The sequence below is a fragment of the Trachypithecus francoisi genome, unplaced genomic scaffold (assembly GCF_009764315.1).
Source record: "Trachypithecus francoisi isolate TF-2019V2 unplaced genomic scaffold, Tfra_2.0 Lachesis_group9, whole genome shotgun sequence".
Taxonomy (NCBI): domain Eukaryota; kingdom Metazoa; phylum Chordata; class Mammalia; order Primates; family Cercopithecidae; genus Trachypithecus; species Trachypithecus francoisi.
The window spans coordinates 65,405,675-65,427,633 of NW_022681474.1; the positions used below are offsets into that span (position 1 = coordinate 65,405,675).

Consider the following 21,959-nt stretch of genomic DNA (forward strand, 5'->3'; position numbering starts at 1 on the left):
GTTGCCCAGGCTGGAGTACAATGGCGAGATCTCGGCTCACTGCAACCTCTGCCTCCCGGGTTCAAGCGATTCTCCTGCCTCAGCCTCCTGAGTAGCTGGGATTATGGGCACGTGCCACCATGCCCGACTAATTTTTGTATTTTTAATACAGATAAGGTTTCACGATGTTGGCCAGGATGGTCTCAAACTCCTGACCTCAAGTGGTCAGCCCATCTCAGCCTCCCAAAGTGCTGGGAGTATAGGCGTTGAGTCACCGTGCCTGGCCTCTCTTATAGATTTAAAAAAGCTAGTTTGGTTTTATTTCCTGTGACACATAGGAACTCGAAAGACTAACACTGGAGAATCTCCTTGCAAGACTGCGTTGAGTACATAGTCGGAATCTAAGTGGTTGGTCCCCAGCAGAGCCTTTCCTGCTGGATCTCTCCCTGACCCCTTTCCCTGAGGCTACCGGTGCTCTTCCCCCACCCTCCCAAAGGGCCAGATCTACCGATTCCCTCCAGCAGTTCTGCTTACTGCTGGTAAAAATAGCTGTTCCTCGATGGCTCTTCTAAAGCAAGAATTGAGGAAAAAGTAGGTGAATAATCTTCAACAGTTACCAACTGAGACAAACTGTTGTAAGAATGGGGCTGAAATTATTGCCTCTCCCAAATTTCTCAACTCTTCTTTGTACCAACTAGAAACTGGAAGGCCCACTCCCTGTGTCAGTCTAGATTCAAAATTTGAACAGAAAAATCCAATAACAGGGCTGGGCACGGTGCCTCATGCCTGTAATCCCAGTACCTTGGGAGGCCCAGGTGGGAGGATCACGTGAGGTCAGGAGTTTGAGACCAGCCTGGCCAACATGGTGGAACCCCGTCTTTACTAAAAATACAAAAATTAGCCAAGTATGGTGGCGCATGCCTGTAGTCCCAGCTAGTCAAGAGGCTGAGGCAGGAGAATCGCTCGAACCCAGGAGGCACAAGTTCCAGTGAGCTGGGATCTTGCAACTGGACTCCTGCCTGGGCAACAGAGAGAGACTCTGTCTCAAAAAAAAGAAAAAATAGCTCAAGCGCAGTGGCTCATGCCTCTAACCCCAGCACTTTGGGAGGCCAAGGCAGGTGGATTGCCTGAGGTCAGGAGTTTGAGACCAGCCTGGCCAACATAGTGAAACCCCGTCTCTACTAAAAATGCAAAAGATTTGCTGGGTGTGGTGGTGGGTGCCTGGAATCCCAGGTACTCAGGAGGCTGAGGCAGGAGAATGACTTGAACCTGAGAGGCGGAGGTTGCAGTGAGCCAAGGTTGCACCACTGCTCTCCAGCCTGTGCAACAAGAGCGAAACTCTGTCTGAAAATAATAATAATAATACTACAAAAGTTAGCCGGGCAGAGTGTCGCACACCTGTAGTCCCAGCTACTCAGGAGCCTGAGGCAAGAGAATCCCTTGAACCCTGGAGGCATAAGTTGGAGTGAGCAGAGATCTCGCCACTGCACTCCAGCCTAGGCAACAGAGCGAGACTCCATCACAGAAAGTGAAAAAATTAAAAATTAAAAAAAAAAAGAAAAAACACTTTATTTTTTCCCTTCAGTTTCAGAGAACTTAAAATTATTGAAGATCCTTAAAAGACCCCAGGTCCAAAAATGTTTTCTTTAAAATGTGTTAATTTGTTTTTGACAATGACCTTCCCCATTTAATAACCAAAACCCCCTAAAACAATGTAATATATGTTGAGCACCTTTTTTTTTTTGAGATGGAGTTTCACTCTGTCGCCAGACTGGAGTGCAGCGGCGCGATCTCAGCTCACTGCCATCTTCACCTTCCAGGTTCAAGCTATTCTCCTGCCCCAGCCTCCTGAGTAGCTAGGATTACAACCGTGTGCCACCATGCCCAGCTAATTTTTTGTGTGTATTTAGTAGAGATGGAGTTACACTACGTTATCCAGGATGGTCTCGATCTCTTGACCTCGGGATTCACCCACCTTGGCCTCCGAAAGTACTGGAATTACAGGCATGAGCCACTGTGCCCTGGCCTTGAACACCTCTCTTATGCAGACATAGTGCTGAGTGTATAACTGGAGGAATGTCATTGTTGCCACCCACCCGGAAACTACCATCTTATAAGAGACACAAACAAATAACCACATATTCATGATGTAATGTAGAATGAGATGAGCCCAGGAGGTATATAGTACCCAGGAGGCTTCCCAGGGAAGCAACATTTCCCATTGAAACCCAAGGCTGGGCAGGTAGGATTTGGCAAGATATAGAGGGATGGAAGAAAGGAGTGTGCCCCACATGGAGGTAACAGCACCCATAAAGACACTGGAGCACTGTGACTGCTGAGGCAACATTCCAGTGTGGCTGCTAAGGGGCCATGGGGAGATATGCATGTCAATAAATATGCCACCACTTGGGTGGCAAGGTTATTGAGCATGCATATGAAGAGATACCAGCCTTTACTTCTCTACCATTCCCATTAGAATTATTTTTGTTGTTCTGTCTTTCAATTGTCCATAATTGTTTCTTTGAAAAGCCAAGAATAACGCACCTGTTAAGATGATTATCAAATATACAAGTTACCTTTTCAAGGGGAGAACTAAAGAGAGGTGATTGGTTTGTCCCAGACCTGAAACTCTTGTTTTTAAGCTAGAAAACACTCTTTTATAACTAAGTCTCCTAATCAGAGAAAAGCAATTATTTTGAGAATAGCTATTATGTAGGCTGTTTTTTGTTTTTTGAGAGGGAGTCTCACTCTGTCACCCAGGCTGGAGTGCAGTGGCACGATCTCGCTTCACTGCAAGCTCTGCCTCCCAGTTTCGTGCCATTCTCCTGCCTCAGCCTCCCGAGTAGCTGGGACTACAGGCACCCGTCAGCACGCCTGGCTAATTTTTTATATTTTTTAGTGGAGATGGGCTTTCACCATGTTAGTCAGGATGTTCTTGATCTCCTGACCTCGTGATCCACCCGCCTCGGCCACCCAAAGTGCTTGGATAACAGGCATGAGCCACCGCGCCTGGCCTTTATGTAGGCTGTTTTTTTAAGATGAGACCAGTTATTCAGAAAGGGTTTACTTCTTTAGTTTCTAAACTCATTTACTCGAGTCTCACACAGTTTATGGAGAAGCAAGATTTGACTGCTGACAAATGTTACTCTCTCAGCTGGATGACCCTGTACTGCACAGATGCTTCTGATGCTGGAAGTAGGGGATGCTCTTACTTTGTTCATTCCAGAAATAGAATACAGGACACCAGCTATGTTCAAGGGCACTGCTTAATGGCTCTGGTTCTTACTGAATAGCACTTTTCCATAGAACATAACTCAGACAGAAAAAAGAGAGGAACCAAAAAATAAAAAGACCTATCATTGAACTAATAATATTTACAACAGTAGAACTCATAATATCTACAATTAACTTTCCAAAGTCTGCTTGATTTTGCTGATATCTAAATAGTCAATGACACATTAGCTCTTTTTGTTTAAAATGCATAAATGGGATGCGGTGGCTCATGCCTGTAATCCCAGCACTTTGGGAGACCAAGGCAGGTGGATCACCTGAGGTCGGGAGTTTGAGACTAGCCTGACCAACATGGAGAAACCCCATCTCTACTAAAAATACAAAATTGGCTGAAGGTGGTGGTGTATGCCTGTAATCCCAGCTACTTGGGAGGCTGAGGCAGGAGAATCACTTGAACCTGGGAGGCGGAGGTTGCAGTGAGCTGAGATCATGCCATTGCATTCCAGTCTGGGCAAGAAGAGCAAAACTCCGTCTCAAAAAAAAAATTTAAAAAGAAGAAAGAGGCCGGGCGCGGTGGCTCAAGCCTGTAATCCCAGCACTTTGGGAGGCCGAGACGGGCGGATCACGAGGTCAGGAGATCGAGACCATCCTGGCTAACACGGTGAAACCCCGTCTCTACTAAAAATACAAAAAACTAGCTGGGCGAGGTGGCGGGCGCCTGTAGTCCCAGCTGCTCGGGAGGCTGAGGCAGGAGAATGGCGTGAACCCGGGAGGCGGAGCTTGCAGTGAGCTGAGATCCGGCCACTGCACTCCAGTCCGGGCGACAGAGCAAGACACCGCCTCAAAAAAAAAAAAAAAAAAAAAGAAGAAGAAGAAAGAAAATAACTTTATATATTTTTTAATTATTTATTTATTTAGAGGCAGGGCCTTGCTCTGTCCCCCAGGGTGGTGTACACTAGTGCAGTCATGGCTCAAGGCAGACATGTGGTGAGCTCCTGGGCTCAAGTGATCCTTCCACCTCAGACTCCAATTCTTTTTATGTTTTGTAGAGACAGGGTCTCAATATGTTGCCCAGGCTGGTCTCAAACTCCTGGCCTCAAGTGATCATCCCACCTTGGCCTCTCAAAGTACTGGGATCTTATACAAGATGAGTATATCCTTGGGGAGATCCAAATCCCAGTGATGGGACCATGAGCAAGTCAACCTCCAGTAGACTCAATGAGGGGAAATGCTAACATTACAGTTATATGCAATATTGGATATGGAAAGCATGTAGTAGCTGGGCGTGGTGTCTCATGCCTGTAATCCCAACAATTTCAGAAGCCAAGGCAGGAGGATTGCTTGAGCCCAGGAGTTTGAGACCAGTCTGGGCAACATAGTGAGACCCATCTCTAAAAAAAAAAAACAAACAAACAAAAACACTAGCCAGGCATGTTGGTACATGTCTCTGGTCCCAGCTACTCAGGAGGCAGAGATGGGAGAATCACTTGAATCTGGGAGGTGGAGGCTGCAGTGAGCCATTATCACACCACTGCACTCCAGACTGGGGAATAGAGCAAGACCCTGTCACTCACACACACACAAAAAAGAAAAGCATGTGTATGGCACTTGACTCTCAGTTCGTGCAACTGCAGCTATGGAACCATGGCTGTCACTAATTAAGAAAACGATGTATACGTAAACCATGTAATGAGCAGTTAAAATTCAATTAATATAAAAATTGGAAGGCTGGGCATGGTGGCTCACACCTGTAATCTCAGCACTTTAGAAAGCCAAGGCAGGCAGAAGGCCTGAGGCCAGGAGTACAAGACCAGCCTGGCCAACACAGTGAAGCTCCATTTCTGCTAAAAATACAAAAAATTAGTGAGCATGGTGATGCATGCCTGTAGTTCCAGCTACTTGGGAGGTAGAGGCATGAGAATTGCTTGAACTTGGGAGGCAGAGGTTGTAGTATGCCAAGATGTCGTTACTGTATTCCAGCCTGGGTGACAGAGTAAGACTCTGTCTCCAGAAAAAAAAAAAAAATTGGAGATATTAACATTAAATATTACAGTATTTTGGGGCACTGGAACCTCTCCCAGATAAATAGAGTACTAAGGCTGGGCTAGGTGGCTCACTCCTGTAAGCCCAGCACTTTGGGAGGCCAAGGCAGGTGGATCACTTGAGCCCAGAAGTTCAAGACCGGCCTAGGCAACATGGTGAAACCCCATTTCTTTTTATAAATTTCTTTTTAAAGTATATATAGGCCGGGCGCGGTGGCTCACGCCTGTAATCCCAGCACTTTGGAAGGCTGAGAGGGGCGGATCACGAGGTCAGGAGATCGAGACCATCCTGGCTAACACGGTGAAACCCTGTCTCTACTAAAAAATACAAAAAAACTAGCCGGGCGAGGTGGCGGGCGCCTGTAGTCCCAGCTACTCGGGAGGCTGAGGCAGGAGAATGGTGTAAACCCGGGAGGCGGAGCTTGCAGTGAGCTGAGATCCGGCCACTGCACTCCAGCCTGGGTGACAGAGCGAGACTCCGTCTCAAAAAAAAATTAAAAAAAATAAAGTATATACATACACACATATAGATATATACATCTAATTATTAAACAAGTTTGCTACTAGTGTCTGGATAGGCTAGCTCCATGCTAATTGCATCATAATATAACCTTACACTTATTAAGTTAAAGAGAATAAGAAACTTTCACTTCTAGTGATAATGAAATTGATAATTTGGGAGAAACCTCCTGCTGAAGACAATTAGAAAAGTTGGACAAAACACAAAGTCATTTTCTTGAAGGAATTGGAGAGTGAATCATTACCATGATAGTGAAGAATTAGCAGACCATGATTCAGGGGGAAATAAGGTCCAGGGAGTGTAAAAACTTTTTTTTTTTTTTTTTTTTGAGACAGGGTCTTCTGCCCAGGTTGCTGTGCAGTGGTGCAATCATAGCCTACTGCAGCCTCCATCTCCTCAGCTCAAGCAATCCTCTCACCTCAGCGTCCCTACTAGCTGGGACTACAGACACTCACCACCATGCCCAGCTAGTTTCTATTTTTTTTGCAGAGATGAGGGTCTCAGTTTGCTACCTAGGCTTGTCTCAAACACCAGGGCTCAAGAGATCCTCCTCTCTCAGCCTCCCAAAGTGCTGGGATTACAGGTGTGAGCCACCACACCCGACATATATATATATATACACACACATTTTTTTTTTGAGACAGGGTTTTACTAAAAGTATTTTGTAAAATTAAAAATGGAGAGAAAGAGTTAAACACAGTTAAAGGAACACCTTAATATTAAAATACAGTAGCAGGCCGGGCGCGGTGGCTCAAGCCTGTAATCCCAGCACTTTGGGAGGCCGAGACGGGCGGATCACGAGGTCAGGAGATGGAGACCATCCTGGCTAACACGGTGAAACCCTGTCTCTACTAAAAATGCAAAAAACTAGCCGGGCGAGGTGGCGGGCGCCTGTAGTCTCAGCTACTCGGGAGGCTGAGGTAGGAGAATGACGTAAACCCGGGAGGCAGAGCTTGCAGTGAGCTGAGATCTGGCCACTGCACTCCAGCCTGGGCGGCAGAGCGAGACTCTGTCTCAAAAAAAAAATAAAAATAAATTAAAAAGTAAAAGCCGGGCCCAGTGGCTGATGCCTCTAATCTCAGCACTCGGGAGACCTAGACGGGTGGATCACTTGAGGTCAGGAGTTCAAGACCAGTCTGACCAACATGGTGAAACCCCATCTCTACTAAAAATACAAAAATTAGCCAGGCGTGTAATGGTACGCACCTATAATCCCAGCTACTCGGGAGGCTGAGGCACGAGAATCTCTTGTACCTGGGAGGCGGAGGTTGCGCCACTGCACTCCAGCCTGAGTGATAGAGTGAGACTGTCTCAAAAAACAAAACAAAACCAACAAGATGTGTTTCTATTTCCGATTCTGCATAATGAGAATCCGAATGCTTATACCTCATGGGTTAGGGTAACTGTCAGCACTGAATACAGTAATGGAAAGTCTTATCACTGTGTCTGGCCCTCAAAAAAATGTCAGTTTCCTTCCACCTTCCTTTCCTTTGACAGCTTCCTGTGTGTGTTTCAAGCAAAGTTTCAATTTTGTTAAAATTGCGTGTACCTAATTAGTAATGAAGTAATGTGAATTAGTAACGTACCTAATTAATAGTAAAGGTTATTGGCTCTTTAAAAAGGAAGAAAAAAAGTAGAACACTATTTTGATTTTCGTGTTTTATTAGTCTGTTTGTTTTACCAACTCATAATGCAGTATCAGGGTCTCTAAAAAATGGGAAATAAGGAAAGCAACTTAACTTCTGTGTTGCCCAGTAGACAAATCTCTCTGCAATTCTGGAATAACTCCTGTACAAATTACTTACTCCTACAAGGATAGAAGAAACCAACAGACACCCGCTTTTTTCTCTAAATCTAACCTATATCCACTCCATCCAAAATTCCATGGCTTGGATCAATTCTGGCCTTCCACTGTCTTGTCCTCCCACTTCCTCCTCCCTTGATCCTACTTTTACAGAAAACTCACCACAATATGGTGTTGCGTATGAAATATGATATGAAAATGAGCTGTATAGTGTAACTGTCTAGAACACAGTAGAAACACCAAAACCCTCTTATTAAACAAGCACAAGAAAATAACTGTGGCATAGTCATCTCGCTGGAAACCACAACTATAACTCTGCATCACATGGGAACAGTGAAACCAATTCATTCATAAAGTATCTTAATCCTCCAGCAGAAAAATGCTTTTGCAGATACTGAGAAATGGTACATATGGAATACTTAGGAAGACTTAATTACTTTCCTCTACATAACGTGAATAAAATGGCAAGATGGAAAACAGGTGAAAGTAATGAAATAAATACAAAAATCTCTTCAAACATATGTAATACCCACCACTTTTAAGCACCTATTGTATAGCAGACGCACTGCAAGACACTTTACAGACATCATCTCTGCTCCTCATGGCATCTCTGCTTTGCAGTATGACTATCACAATGTTACAAGTAGGTCCACCCTCACACTGATTACCATATAGGAAATAACTAAATTCTTAGCAAACTGTTTTTTCCTTAACCATAGAAACAATATTCAATTGCATTCCTTCAAATCTGTTAAAAAACTGATGTGAGGCTGGGCACGGTGCCTCATGCCTGTAATACCAGCACTTTGGAAAGCTGGAGGAAAGATCACTTGAGGCCAGGAGTTCAAGACCAGCCTGGGCAACATAGTGAGCTCACATCTCTACAAAAAAATTAAAAAAAACAAAAAAAACAAAAAACGTTAGCTGGCTGGGCGCAACGGCACATGCCTGTAATCCCAGCAACTTGGGAGGCCTAGACGAGCAGATCACCCGAGGTCTGGCGTTTGAAACCAGCCAGACCAACATGGTGAAACCCTGTCTCTGATAAAAATACAAAAATTAGCTGGGAGTGGTGTTTGGCGCCTGTAATCCCAGCTACGAGGGAGGCTGAGGCAGGAGAATCGCTTACCCCCGGGAGGTACTGATTGCAGTGAGCCAAGACTGCACCACTGCACTCCAGCCTAGGCGACAGAGCAAGACTCCTTCTCAAAACGCAAAAACATAAGCCAGTCATAGTGGCACACAGGTATAGTCCTAACTAGTTAGGAGGCTGAGGCGGAAGGATCCCTTGAGCCCAAAGGTTCAAGGTTACAGTGGGCTATGATCACCACTGTAGCCTAGCCTAGGGACGGAGCAACTCTATCTCAAAAACGAATTTTTTTTTCTTTTTTGAGATGGAGTCTGTGTCGCCAGAGTGGAGTACAGTGGCGCGATCTCGGCTCACTGCAACCTCCGCTTCCTGGGTTCACGCCATTCTCCTGGTTCACGCCATACTCCTGGTTCACGCCATTCTCCCGAGTAGCTGGGACTACAGGCGTCCGCCACCATGCCTGGCTAATTTTTGTACTTTTAATAGAGACGGGGTTTCACCACGTTGGCCAGGATGGTCTCGATCTCTTGACCTCGTGATTGCCAACCTCGGCCTCCCAAAGTGCTGAGATTACAGGCGTCTGAGCCACTGTGCCCGGACCAAAAAAATTTTTTAAGTGGTCTGATTCTTTCATTTGTTTTTATTTCAGGGAGTGGACACACGATTTACTTTCTCTGAAATCTAATACAAGCTATGGGTCATCTCACCATAAAAAATGCATATAAAGGCAATATGCTGCATATAATTCTGAGGGGGTGGGATCACAGACCATTGAAGCCTATCCAGAGTAAGAACCTCTGATGTAGAAGTTGCAGTTTTATGATTTCTAAATCATATGAAAGAATGATGTTGGGATCACTTAAACTAGGATCAAATTCACCTAGAAATTCTTGGCCAAGCACAGTGGCTCACACCTGTAATCCCAGCATGCTGAGAAGCTGAGGCAGGCAGATCACCTGATGTTAGGAGGTCAGGACCACCCTGGTCAACATGGTGAAATCACATCTCTATTGAAAACACAAGACCTAGGCCGGGCGCGGTGGCTCAAGCCTGTAATCCCAGCACTTTGGGAGGCCGAGACGGGCGGATCACGAGGTCAGGAGATCGAGACCATCCTGGCTAATACGGTGAAACCCCGTCTCTACTAAAAAATACAAAAAACTAGCCGGGCGAGGTGGCGGGCGCCTGTAGTCCCAGCTACTCCGGAGGCTGAGGCAGGAGAATAGCGTGAACCAGGGAGGCGGAGCTTGCAGTGAGCTGAGATCCGCCACTGCACTCCAGCCTGGGCGACAGAGCAAGACTCCGTCTCAAAAAAAAAAAAGAAAGAAAAGAAAACACAAGACCTGACACAGCACCTCACTCCTGTAATCCCAGCACTTCGTGAGGCCGAGATGAGAGGATCACCTGAGGTCAGGAGTTCAAGACCAGCCTGACCAACATGAAGAACCCCGTCTCTACTAAAAAATACAAAAAACTAGCCGGGCGAGGTGGCGGGCGCCTGTAGTCCCAGCTACTCCGGAGGCTGAGGCAGGAGAATAGCGTGAACCAGGGAGGCGGAGCTTGCAGTGAGCTGAGATCCGGCCACTGCACTCCAGCCTGGGCGACAGAGCAAGACTCCGTCTCAAAAAAAAAAAAAGAAAGAAAAGAAAACACAAGACCTGACACAGCACCTCACTCCTGTAATCCCAGCACTTCGTGAGGCCGAGATGAGAGGATCACCTGAGGTCAGGAGTTCAAGACCAGCCTGACCAACATGAAGAAACCCCGTCTCTACTAAAAATATAAAATTAGCCTGGCATGGTGATGCATGCCTTCAGTCCCAGCTACTTGGGAGGCTGAGGCAGGAGAATCGCTTGAACCCGGGAGGCAGAGGATTCAGTGAGCCGAGATCACGCCATTGCACTCAAGACTGGGCAACAATAGCAAAACTCCAACTCAAACAAAACAAAACAAAACAAAAACACAAAATAATTAGCTGGGTGTGGTGGCAGACGCCTGTAGTCCCAGCTACTATGGAGGCTGAGGCAGGAAAATTGCTTGAACCCGGGAGACAGAGGTTGCAGTGAGCTTAGATCTCACCACTGCACCGCAGCCTGAGCAACAGGGCGAGATTTTGCCTCAAAAAAAAAAAAAAGATAACAGGGATATGTGTAGAATAAACTCATATAGTGTTGTTTTGGTGTACTAGCTGCTACAGTATACTACATATGGAATAAAATGTATGGTTTACAGTATACTTTGTTTTTGTTTTTTCCCCGAGACGCAGTCTCACTTTGTCACCCAGGCTGGAGTGCAGAGGCTCAATCTCAGCTCACTGCAACCTTCACCTCCCGGGTTCAAGCAATTCTCCTGCCTCAGCCTCTGGAGTATCTGGGATTACAGGCACATGCCACCACGCCTGGCTAATTTTTGTATTTTTAGTAGAGACGGGGTTTCACCATGTTGGCCAGGCTGGTCTCGAACTCCTGGCTTCAAGTGATCCACCAGCCTTGGACTCTCAAAGTGTTGGGATTACAGGTGTGAGCCACTGCACCCGGCCTGCTTTCTTCCTTTCTTTTTTTTTTTTTTTTTAACAGACATCGTAATATGAAAAATAGGCTGACTCATATATTTGTAAGATTTTATTCACTCATGGCCTGGCGCGGTAGCTCACGCCTGTAATCCCAGCACTTTGGGAGGCCGAGGTGGGCGGATCACGAGGCCAGGAGATTGAGACCATCCTGGCTAACATGGTGAAATCCCGTTTCTACTAAAAATACAAAAAATTAGCGGGTGCGGTGGCGGGCGCCTGTAGTCCCAGCTACTCGGGAGGCTGAGGCAGGAGAATGGCGTGAACCCAGGAAGCAGAGCTTGCAGTGAGCCGAGATAGCGCCACTGCACTCTAGCCTAGGCAACAGAGTGAGACTCTGCCTCGAAAAAAAAAAAGAGAGATTTTATGCACTCACTAATTCAATCATTTATTCGACAAATATTTCTTGAGCACCTGTTACGTGCTGCTAGCACCCCGTAAACCCAAGGCTTGGGCTTTGGAAGTTAACATAAGCATGTCTTTTTCTTTCTTTTTTTTTTTAGAGACAGAGTCTCTGTCGCCAGACTGGAGTGCAGTGGTTCAATCTCACCTCACTGCAACCTCCACCTCCCGGGTTCAAGCGATTCTCCTGCCTCAGCCTCCCAAGTAGCTGGGACTACAGGTGCACGCCACCACACCCAGCTAATTTTTGTATGTTTAGCAGAGATGAGGTTTCACCATGTTAGCCAGGATGGTCTTGATCTCTTGACCTCGTGATCTGCCCGCCTTGGCCTCCCAAAGTGCTGGGATTACAGGTGAGAGCCACCGTGTCTGGCCAACCATCTCACTTCTAATGCTCTCTCTACAGGAGAACATCAGGACCTTCTTTAAAAACAGTGACTTGGTGTTAATGGTGCATAATTAAATCAGTAAAAAGCAAAATTTCTCTTTTGTTGCACTCATAGCAGACATGAAAATCTGATGATAATTAGCCAACGCCTTCTGGATATGTCCTGAGCACTGGGTCTCATTGTCAAGGGAGTGCCCTGAATTGTTTAGATTAGTCTGATTCATTTGGAAGTTGTGTCCTATTTTAGTATGATAATAATACAAAAAGAGATGCTTTCTCCTATCCTTCCTGGTAACATTTATGCCATTATCTATCATAGTCCCATAATGGCTGGCTACTTGAAAAGGACTTTTGCAGCTTTGATATAGTCAATTCTTGAAATACCACTCTGGAATAAAAAAACCAAAAGGTTGACCAACAAAAAGAGATCTGAATTTAAGCTCTGTAGCAAAATTAACATGTATGGTAATAGGGTGTTCAATATTACATCATAGTGTAACTTGGATTATGCTGACACTAGGTGAAGATGTTGGGCAGTTTTACAAATTTTTCTTCCTAGAAAAGATAATACATACGAAATGACAGGTAAGATTTGAACTACTGTGACAAAATTTCAGAAATTAACACCCATGGGTCAGAATCAGTCAACATGCCTTTATATTCACATACTTGGAGGTTATACACGAGTATCTACTAAACAACAAAAGTTTGGTGTTTTTTATTTTTTTTTTCCCCAAGTCCAGTTCTGTGGTGCAGTATGCTACTGAAGTCTCAGTAGTGATACAAAGAGATTCCTTACAGACATATTTAAGTACATATAACATCTGCCCTCAATTGAAAGAGTTGGTAGCAAAAATTTGTTCCATATGCCATATGTAACATACGCCAAAATGAGATACGGCTGTTTGAAAACTGAGAAAAGCAATGGCCAAGAGAGGCTGGCCCCGCCCCCACTACCACCAAAAGGGATAAAATGATATGAGTGTGTCAAGCAATTCTGAAATGACAGCCCTGGAGCTAGACTATCAACACATGGAAAGACCCGCACATAAAATAGTGGATAGTCAGTGGTTCAATTTGTATCATACTAACACTACTTAACTTTTTAGCTCCTGAAACACAGCCCATGTAGGTATTACAATTTTTTTCCAGTGGAATTTGCATTAGTTAAGAGGCTATCACAGTAATGAATATGGTGCATTAGATGACTTAATAGTGTCATCTAAGGCCAGGTGCAGTGGCTCACCCTGTAATCCCAGCATTTTGGGAGGACGAGGTGGGCGGATAATCTGAGATTAGTTCAAGACCAGCCAGACCAACATGGAGAAACACTGTCTCTACTAAAAATACAAAATTAGCCAGGTGTGGTGGTGCATGCCTGTAATCCCAGCTACTAGGGGTGGTGTATGCCTGTAATCCCAGCTACTTGGGAGGCTGAGGCAGGAGAATTGCTTGAACCCAGGAGGTGGAGGTTGCGGTGACCAAGATCATGCCATTGCACAATAGCTTGGGCAACAACAGTGAAACTCCATTTCCAAAAATAAAAAAAAAGTGTCATCTAATATGCTGCTATTTAAACTAACCAAGTACACAATAGCCCTTTAATATTTTAGACAAAAAATATGAGAGATTATTTCAGTTTGACTAAACTTGCAAACTAATTGTCCAGTCATTCAATGAAAGTTAATTAAATGCATGATACTACACCAAAATTACCTGGCTAGAGATATATAAAGACCCTGTCTTCAGAGATACAGTCTACAACTTTAGATTGCTTTCCCTTTTTTTTTTTTGAGACACAGTTTCTGTCGCCCAGGCTGTAGTATGATCTCAGCTCACTACAACCTCCACCTCCTGAGCTCAAGCTATCCTCCTGCCTCAGCCTCCTGAGAAGTTGGGACTATAGGCACATGCCACAATGCGCAGCTAATATTTTTGTATTTTTATTGGAGAAACAGGGTTTCACTGTGTTGCCTAGGCTGGTCTCCAATGCCAGGGCTCAAGCGAGCTGCCTGCCTCAGCCTCCTAAAGTGGTGGGATTATAGGCATGTGCCAGTCCCCCATGGCCAATTTTGTTTTCTTTGGCTTTCTTTTTTTTTTTTTTTTTTTTTTTTGAGACGGAGTCTTGCTCTTTCGCCCGGGCTGGAGTGCAGTGGCCGGATCTCAGCTCACTGCAAGCTCCGCCTCCCGGGTTCACGCCATTCTCCTGCCTCAGCCTCCGGAGTAGCTGGGACTACAGGCGCCCGCCACCTCGCCCGGCTAGTTTTTTGTATTTTTAATAGAGACGGGGTTTCACCGTGTTAGCCAGGATGGTCTCGATCTCCTGACCTCGTGATCCGCCCGTCTCGGCCTCCCAAAGTGCTGGGATTACAGGATTGAGCCACCGCGCCCGGCCTTCTTTGGCTTTCACACATACTAAAAATTACTTGTGAAAGTGTAGTCTAGCCAAAGCACCTACTCTCTTTATATATATATATTATATATATATATATTTTTTTTTTTTTTTTTTTTTTTTTGAGACGGAGTCTCGCTCTGTCGCCCAGGCTGGAGTGCTGTGGCCGGATCTCAGCTCACTGCAAGCTCCGCCTCCCGGGTTTTAGGCCATTCTCCTGCCTCAGCCTCCCGAGTAGCTGGGACTACAGGCGCCCGCCACCTCACCCGGCTAATTTTTTGTATTTTTAGTAGAGACGGGGTTTCACCGTGTTAGCCAGGATGGTCTCGATCTCCTGACCTCGTGATCCGCCCGTCTCGGCCTCCCAAAGTGCTGGGATTACAGGCTTGAGCCACCGCGCCCGGCCATATTTTTTTTTTTTTTGAGACGAAGTCTTGTTCTGTCACCCAGACTGGAGTGCAGTGGCGCAATCTTGGCTCACTGCAAGCTCCGCCTCCCGGGTTCATGCCATTCTCCTGCCTCAGCCTCCTGAGTAGCTGGGACTACAGGTGCCCGCCACCACGCCTAGCTAATTTTTTTGTATTTTTAGTAGAGATGGGGTTTCATCGTGTTAGCCAGTATGGTCTTGATATCCTGACCTCGTGATCTGCCTGCCTCAGCCTCCCAAAGTGCAGGGATTACAGGCGTGAGCCCCCACGCCCAGCCCAAAGCACCTACTCTCTAATGTCTGCGAATAGCTCTACAATCCCCCTTCCTTTTCTGTAACAATCTCTCACTGTTCAATAAATAGGGTAGTGCATATGTTTCAAAATGCTAAATTACAAACGCACAGGAGGAAAACCCCAACCGAAAGCAAATTCCTAGATGACTGAGCGTGACAAAGCTAGCAAAGCTAGCAGTTTTAATTATCTGTAATTCTGAATATCAAGAAGAGTAAGCTGAATTAGGCTTGACAAATGACAAATTAAGTTTTTTTCCAAGACCAAAAGATACCTCTCAGAAGATTACATAACACGCTGTCATACAATTAAAGCATGGGAGACTACAATGTAATCTATGACTTAGTAAAGTCTAACGTTGTTTTCACTTATCCAAGGAGTTAGCAGTCAACATTCTGAGAAATGGTACGTGGCTTTAGGGGCTAAACATATTTTATTTCTTACAGGCAACCCTCAAACAAGAATAAATTCAGAGAGATTCCTTCAGAATTTTTCTGTATTTTCTGAGACACAGTCTCACTGTCACCAAGGCTAGAGTGCAGTGGAGTGACCACAGCTCACTGCAGCCTCAACCTCCAGGCTCAAGCAATCCGCCACCTCAGCCTCCTGAGTAGTTGGGATCACAAGTGTGGGCCACCACCACACCATATATATATATATATATATATATATTTTTTTTTTTTTTTTGGAGATGGAATTTCACTTTTGTTGCCCAGGCTGGAGTGCAATGGCACAATCTTGGCTCACCACAACCTCCATTTGCTGGGCTCATGCCATTCTCCTGCCTTAGCCTCCCGAGTTGCTGAGACTACAGGCGTGCCCCACCACACTCGGCTAATGGTTTTTGAATTTTGGGTAGAGACGGGTTTTCACCATGTTGGCCAGGCTGGTCTCGAACTTCTGACCTCAAGTGATTCACCTTCCTTGGCCTCCCGAAGTGCTGGGATTACAGGCGGGAGTCACCATGCCTGGCCTTCTACAAAAGATTTTTAAGCTGGCCAGGCATGTGCCTGTAGTACCAGCTACTGGGAGGCTGAGGTGGGTGAATGACTTGAGCCTGGAGGTCAGGGCTGCAGTGAGCCATGACCTTGCCACCTCACTCTGGCCTGGGTGACAGAGCAAGACTCTGTCTCAAAATAAATAAATAAATAAATAAATAAAATTGAATATAATAAAAATGCATTGGTTCATACTGAAAGATAAGATAAAAATTAACAATAAAATAGGCCAGGTGAAAGAGTGAGACTCAGCCGGGTGCAGTGGCTCACGCCTGTAATCCCGGCACTTTGGGAGGCCGAGGCGGGTGGATCACCTGAGAACAGGAGTTTGAGACCAGCCTGACCAACTTGAAGAAACCCCATCTCTATTAAAAATACAAAATTAGCTGGGCGTGGTGGTGTGCGCCTGTAATCCCAGCTATTAGGTAGGCTGAAGCAAGAGAATCACTTGAACCTGGGAGGCAGAGGATTCAGTGAGCTGAGATTGCACCACTGCACTCCAGCCTGGGCAACAAGAGTGAAACTCAGTCTTAAAAAAAAAAAAGAAGGAAGCTGGGCGTGGTGGCTCAAGCCTGTAATCCCAGCACTTTGGGAGGCCGAGACGGGCGGATCACAAGGTCAGGAGATCGAGACCATCCTGGCTAACACGGTGAAACCCCATCTCTACTAAAAAGTACAAAAAAAAAATTAGCCGGGTGAGGTGGCGGTCGCCTGTAGTCCCAGCTACTAGGGAGGCTGAGGCAGGAGAATGGCGTGAACCCGCGAGGCGGAGCTTGCAGTGAGCTGAGATCCGGCCACAGCACTCCAGCCTGGGTAGCAGTGCGAGACTCCGTCTCAAAAAAAAAAAAAAAGAAGGAAAGAGTGAGAGTTTGTCTCAAAAAAAGAAGAGAGAGAAAGGGAAAAGGGCATGACTAGGGCCTGGAGACTGAGGCAAGAACGTGCACTGGGGGAATGTATGCAGTCGGATATTGCTGCAGCAAGTAGAAGGTGAAGATACACGAAGGCAGACAAGACAGAAGTGAGTTTTACAAAAATCTTAAAGGTCCTGTATTCCCTGCTAATGAATCTAGGCTTCATCTAATCATTCGAAGGCCCTGAAAGTTTTGCTCATTTCTTTTGTTTTATTTTGAGTGAAATATATCACATAAACAGAACACTACGTGTAGTTAGATAGAAGGATCAAGTTTTTCAGAAGGAAAATTTGAACTACCCTAAGGAGAGCTTATTATTCAGCTTCCTGATTTCCTTGGTGGCTAGAATGCTCATGATTATGTTTCCAGTGCATAGCCTAGGAGAAGTGCAATATATACTTGTTGATAATAAAGATAGCACTGAAATTATCCTGATTAAGAAATAAAGGCCTCACTATAGCAGTGGCCAAGAAAATGGAGAGGTGGTAGTGTTCAGAACTTGTAGAACAAAAGAATTTGGATGGATGAACGAAGGAGGTGAGGATACTGAATGTTCTATTTTGGGTGATCATGTGTTATGGCACTGAACCAAACATGTAATGCAAGAGAAAGAGCAAGTTTGGGAAAGAATAGAACAAATGTGTTCATATCCATTAGAGATAGAATGTTTTTTACAATGATGTCATTTGGCAATGCTACAAACCAGTAGCTTACAAGGGAGGTCTCTCTACTAGAGATATTGCTAAATGGTACTTTAGCAATATCTCTAGTAAACCATCAGTAACTGACCACATTTTATCTGTTCCCACATGTGTGAAGTGACTTGATTGAGTGAAAGAAGATTATACATTTCAGTAAGGTAATTATTATTATTTTTTTTTCAGACAGGGTCTTGCTTGCTATGTCACTCAGGCTGGAGTGCAGTGGTACGGTCATAGCTCACTGCAACCTCAGCTTCACAGGTTCATGCAATCTTCTCACCTCAGCATCCCGAGTAGCTGGGACCACAGGCATGAGCCACCACGCTTGGCTAATTTTTTCTTTTTTAAAATTTTGGGGCTGGGCATGATGGCTCATGCCTGTAATCCCAGCACCCCAATTTAGACCAGAAATCAGCAACTAGCAACACTATTCAAAGCAAAAGCATCCCCTCTGTCCCCCAGGTGTATCCATCACTCAGCATCAAATAAGATCTTTCTCCATTTTGCTCCTAAAAATGTCTTAATGAGCGGCTTTGTCCAAATCCCAGCTAAATGTAAAAATTCTTATCAGGACTTGCTAAAAACTTCAAAATCTGTCCTTGCCATGGTCAGGGCTTTAAAAAAAGAATAAAAATATTACAAAGAATCAAAAATCAGCCAGGCTCAGTAATCACAGCACTTTTGAGGCTGAGGCAGGCAGATCACCCGAGTCAGGAGTTCATGACCAGGCTGGACAACGTGGTGAAACCTCGTCTCTACTAAAAATACAAAACTTAGCCGGGCATGGTGGCAGGCGCCTATAATCCCAGCTACTCGGGAGGCTGGGGCAGGAGAATGGCTTGAACCCGGCAGGTGGAGGTTAAGTGAGCTAAGATCACACCACTGCCCTCCAGCCTGGGCGACAGAGCAAGACTCTTTCTCAAAAATAAATTAATTAAATTACATTAAATTAAATTTTGGTGTAGAGGCATATGTCGCTATGTTGCCCAGTTTATTTATCTCAAAGTCTTGGGCTCAAGCAGTCCTCTTGCCAGCCACCACTCCCGACATGCCTTGGCCTCTCAAAGTGCTGGGATTATAGGCTCAGTAAGATTTTTGACAAAGTATTTTAGAAACACTTTAAATGCCCATCAATACATGATTTATTAAATGTCTGATCTCTCATTTGCAGTGTCTCAGACAAACAAAAAATCAGCGTTATTTGTTTATTTATTGAGACAGGGTCAGGCTCTGTCCCTGAAGCTGGAATGCAATGGTGCCATCATAGCTCACTGCAGCCTTGAACTCTTGGGCTCAAGCTATCTTCCCACCTCATCCTCTCATGTAACTGGGAATACAGGTGCATGCCAACATACCCAGCTATGTTTTCTTTGTTTCTTGTTTTTTGAGACAGTGTCTTGCTCTGTCACCCATGCTGGAGTGCAATTGCGCGATCTCGGCTCACTGCAGCGCGCCCCTCCAAGTTCAAGAGATTCTCCTGCCTCAGCCTCCTGAGTAGCTGGGATTACAGGTGTGCATCACCATGCTCTGCTAATTTTTGTATTTTTAGTAGAGATAGGGCTTTACCATGTTGGCCAGGCTGGTCTCAAACTCCTGACCTCAGTTGATCCGCCCACCTTGGCCTCCCAAAGCTCTGGGATTACAGGCGTGAGTCAACGCACCTGGACCACCTATGTGTTTTTTTTGTGTGTTTTTAATGAGGTCTTGCTATGTTGCTTATATTGGTCTCAAACTCCTGGCCTCAAGTAATCCTCTCCCCTCAGCCTCTCGAAGTGCTGGGGTTATAGCCGTGAGCCACCACAAGCAGCGAAAGTCAGCATTTCTTTTTTTTTGAGACGGAGTCTTGCTCTGTCACCCAGGCTGAAGTGCAGTGGTGCCATCTCGGCTCACTGCAAGCTCCGCCTCCCGGGTTCACGCCATTCTCCTGCCTCAGCCTCCCGAGTAGCTGGGACTACAGACGCCCGCCACCACACCCGGCTAAGTTTTTGTATTTCTAAGTAGAGACAGAGTTTCACCGTGTTAACCAGGATGGTCTCGATCTCCTGACCTCGTGATCCGCCTGCATTGGCCTCTCAAAGTGCTGGGATTACAGGCGTGAGCCACCGTGCCCAGCCAAAGTCAACATTTTTAAACTGATAATTTAAGTCAAGAGTGAAATAGAAGGCCAGGAACGGTGGCTCGTGCCTATAATCGCAGCATTTTGGGAGGCCGATGCAGGCAGATCAACTGAGGTCAGGAGTTGGAGACCAGCCTGACCAACATGGCAAAACCCTGTCTCCATTAAAAATGCAAAAATTAGCCAGGTATGGTGGTGGGCGCCTGTAATCCCAGCTACGCAAGAGGCTGAAGCAAGAGAGAATCACTTGAACTTGGGAGGCAGAGGTTGCTTGAACTTGGGAGCCGAGATTATGCCACTGCACTTCAGCCTGGATGACAGAGTGAGACTCTGTCTCAGAAAAGAAAATGAAAACCAAAAAAGAAATAGAAACAGTTTACTGAATTTTAAGTTCACAATCCTTTTTCTTTTTTTGAGACAGGATCTCATGGCTGTCACCCAGGCTGGAATGCAGTGGCACCATCACTGTTCACTGCCGCCTTGACTTCCCAGGCTCAGGCGATCGTCTCACTGCAGCCTCCCAAGTAGTTGGGACTACAGGAGCGTGCCATCACCCAGAGCTAGTTTTGTATCTTTAGTAGAGATGAGGTCTTGCCATGTTGCCCAGGCTGATTTCGACCTCCTAGGCTTAAGCAGTCCACCTGTCTGAGCCCTCCCAAAGTGCTGGGATTACAGACATGAGCCACCATGCCTGGCCTAAACCTCACAATACTTTTTTTTTTTTTTGAGACCAGGTCTCTCCCTGTTGCCCCTGCTGGAGTGCAGTGGCACAATCTCCACTCGCTGCAACCTCTGCTTCCCAGGTTCAGGTGATTCTTGTGCCTGAGCCTCCAGAGTAGCTGGGACTACAGGCATGCACCACTACTCCTGGCTAATTTTTATATTGTTAGTAGAGATGGGGTTTCACCAGGTTGGCCAGGCTGGTCTCGAACTCCTGGCCTCAAGTGATCTGTCCACCTCAGTCTCCCAAAGTTCTGGGATTATGGGTGTGAGCCACCGTGACCAGCCTCACAACATTTTTATTTATTCATTCATTTATTTATTTATTTTTTATTTTTATTTTTTGAGATGGAGTTTCACTCTTGTTGTCCAGGCTGTAGTTCAGTGGTGTGATCATGTCTCACTGAAATCTCCACCTCCTGGGTTCAAGCGATTCTGCTGCCTCAGCCTCCTGAGTAGCTGGGACTACCTGTGTGCACCATTATGCCTGGCTAATTTTGTACTTTTAGTAGAGATGGGGTTTCACCCCACGTTGGTCTCGAACTCCTGACCTCAAGTGATCCGCCACCTTGGCCTCCCAAAGTCCTGGGATTACAGGTGTAAGCCACCATGCCCGGCCACAATACTTTATTTATTTATTTATTTATTTTTGAGACAGAGTCTCGCTTTTGTGGCCTAGGCTGGAATCTTGGCTTACTGTAACCTCTGCCTCCTGGGTTCAACTGATTTTCCTGCCTCAGCCTCCAGAGTAGCTGGGATTACAGGCAACTGCCACCACACCCAGCTAATTTTTGTATTTTTAGTAGAGATGGGGTTTCACCACGTCAGCCAGGCTGGTCCCAAACTCCTGACTTCAAGTGATCTGCCCACCTTGGCCTTTCAAAGTGTTGGGATTACAGGCATGAGCCACCACATCAGGCCTACAATACTTCTAAGTCCATCTATTCTACTATACCTGCATTCATAATAGACATAATAAACATAACTTTAATGTGTAATCTAAAAATCACAAAACATCATATTTGACAGGTGTTTCAAAAGGCCAAAAAAGCAATATTGAGTTTTAACCAAGCTCCCTAAAAGTTTTTAAATAAATTCTAAATCAACAGATCCTTTAACTACCTTAGGTTCATTAACTAAATAAGAACTAATGTTTGTATATCACTTGAGTTTACAAGCCATTTTCCTTTAATCCCAACAACCCTATGAGGTTAGTAGAGCAGGTAGAAATCACTCACCAAAAGTTGAGACAAAAGCTGTATTATTGCTATGTCTCCAAAGCAAAGTTTCAAGATTAGGGATGCAACTGCATTCTTTGAAAAGGAAAGATGTTTAATTCCTCTGGTTTTTCAGGCTGCTATGGAGTTAATGAATTTG

The 21,959-nt window shown here is 45.4% G+C and overlaps 1 protein-coding gene across 1 annotated transcript in view; it reads right to left on the minus strand.

The window, feature by feature from the left end:
- The window catches only part of TET1 (tet methylcytosine dioxygenase 1), a 141,956-nt gene that overhangs the window by 105,142 nt on the left and 14,855 nt on the right, over positions 1 to 21,959 (minus strand). The window lies entirely within an intron of this gene.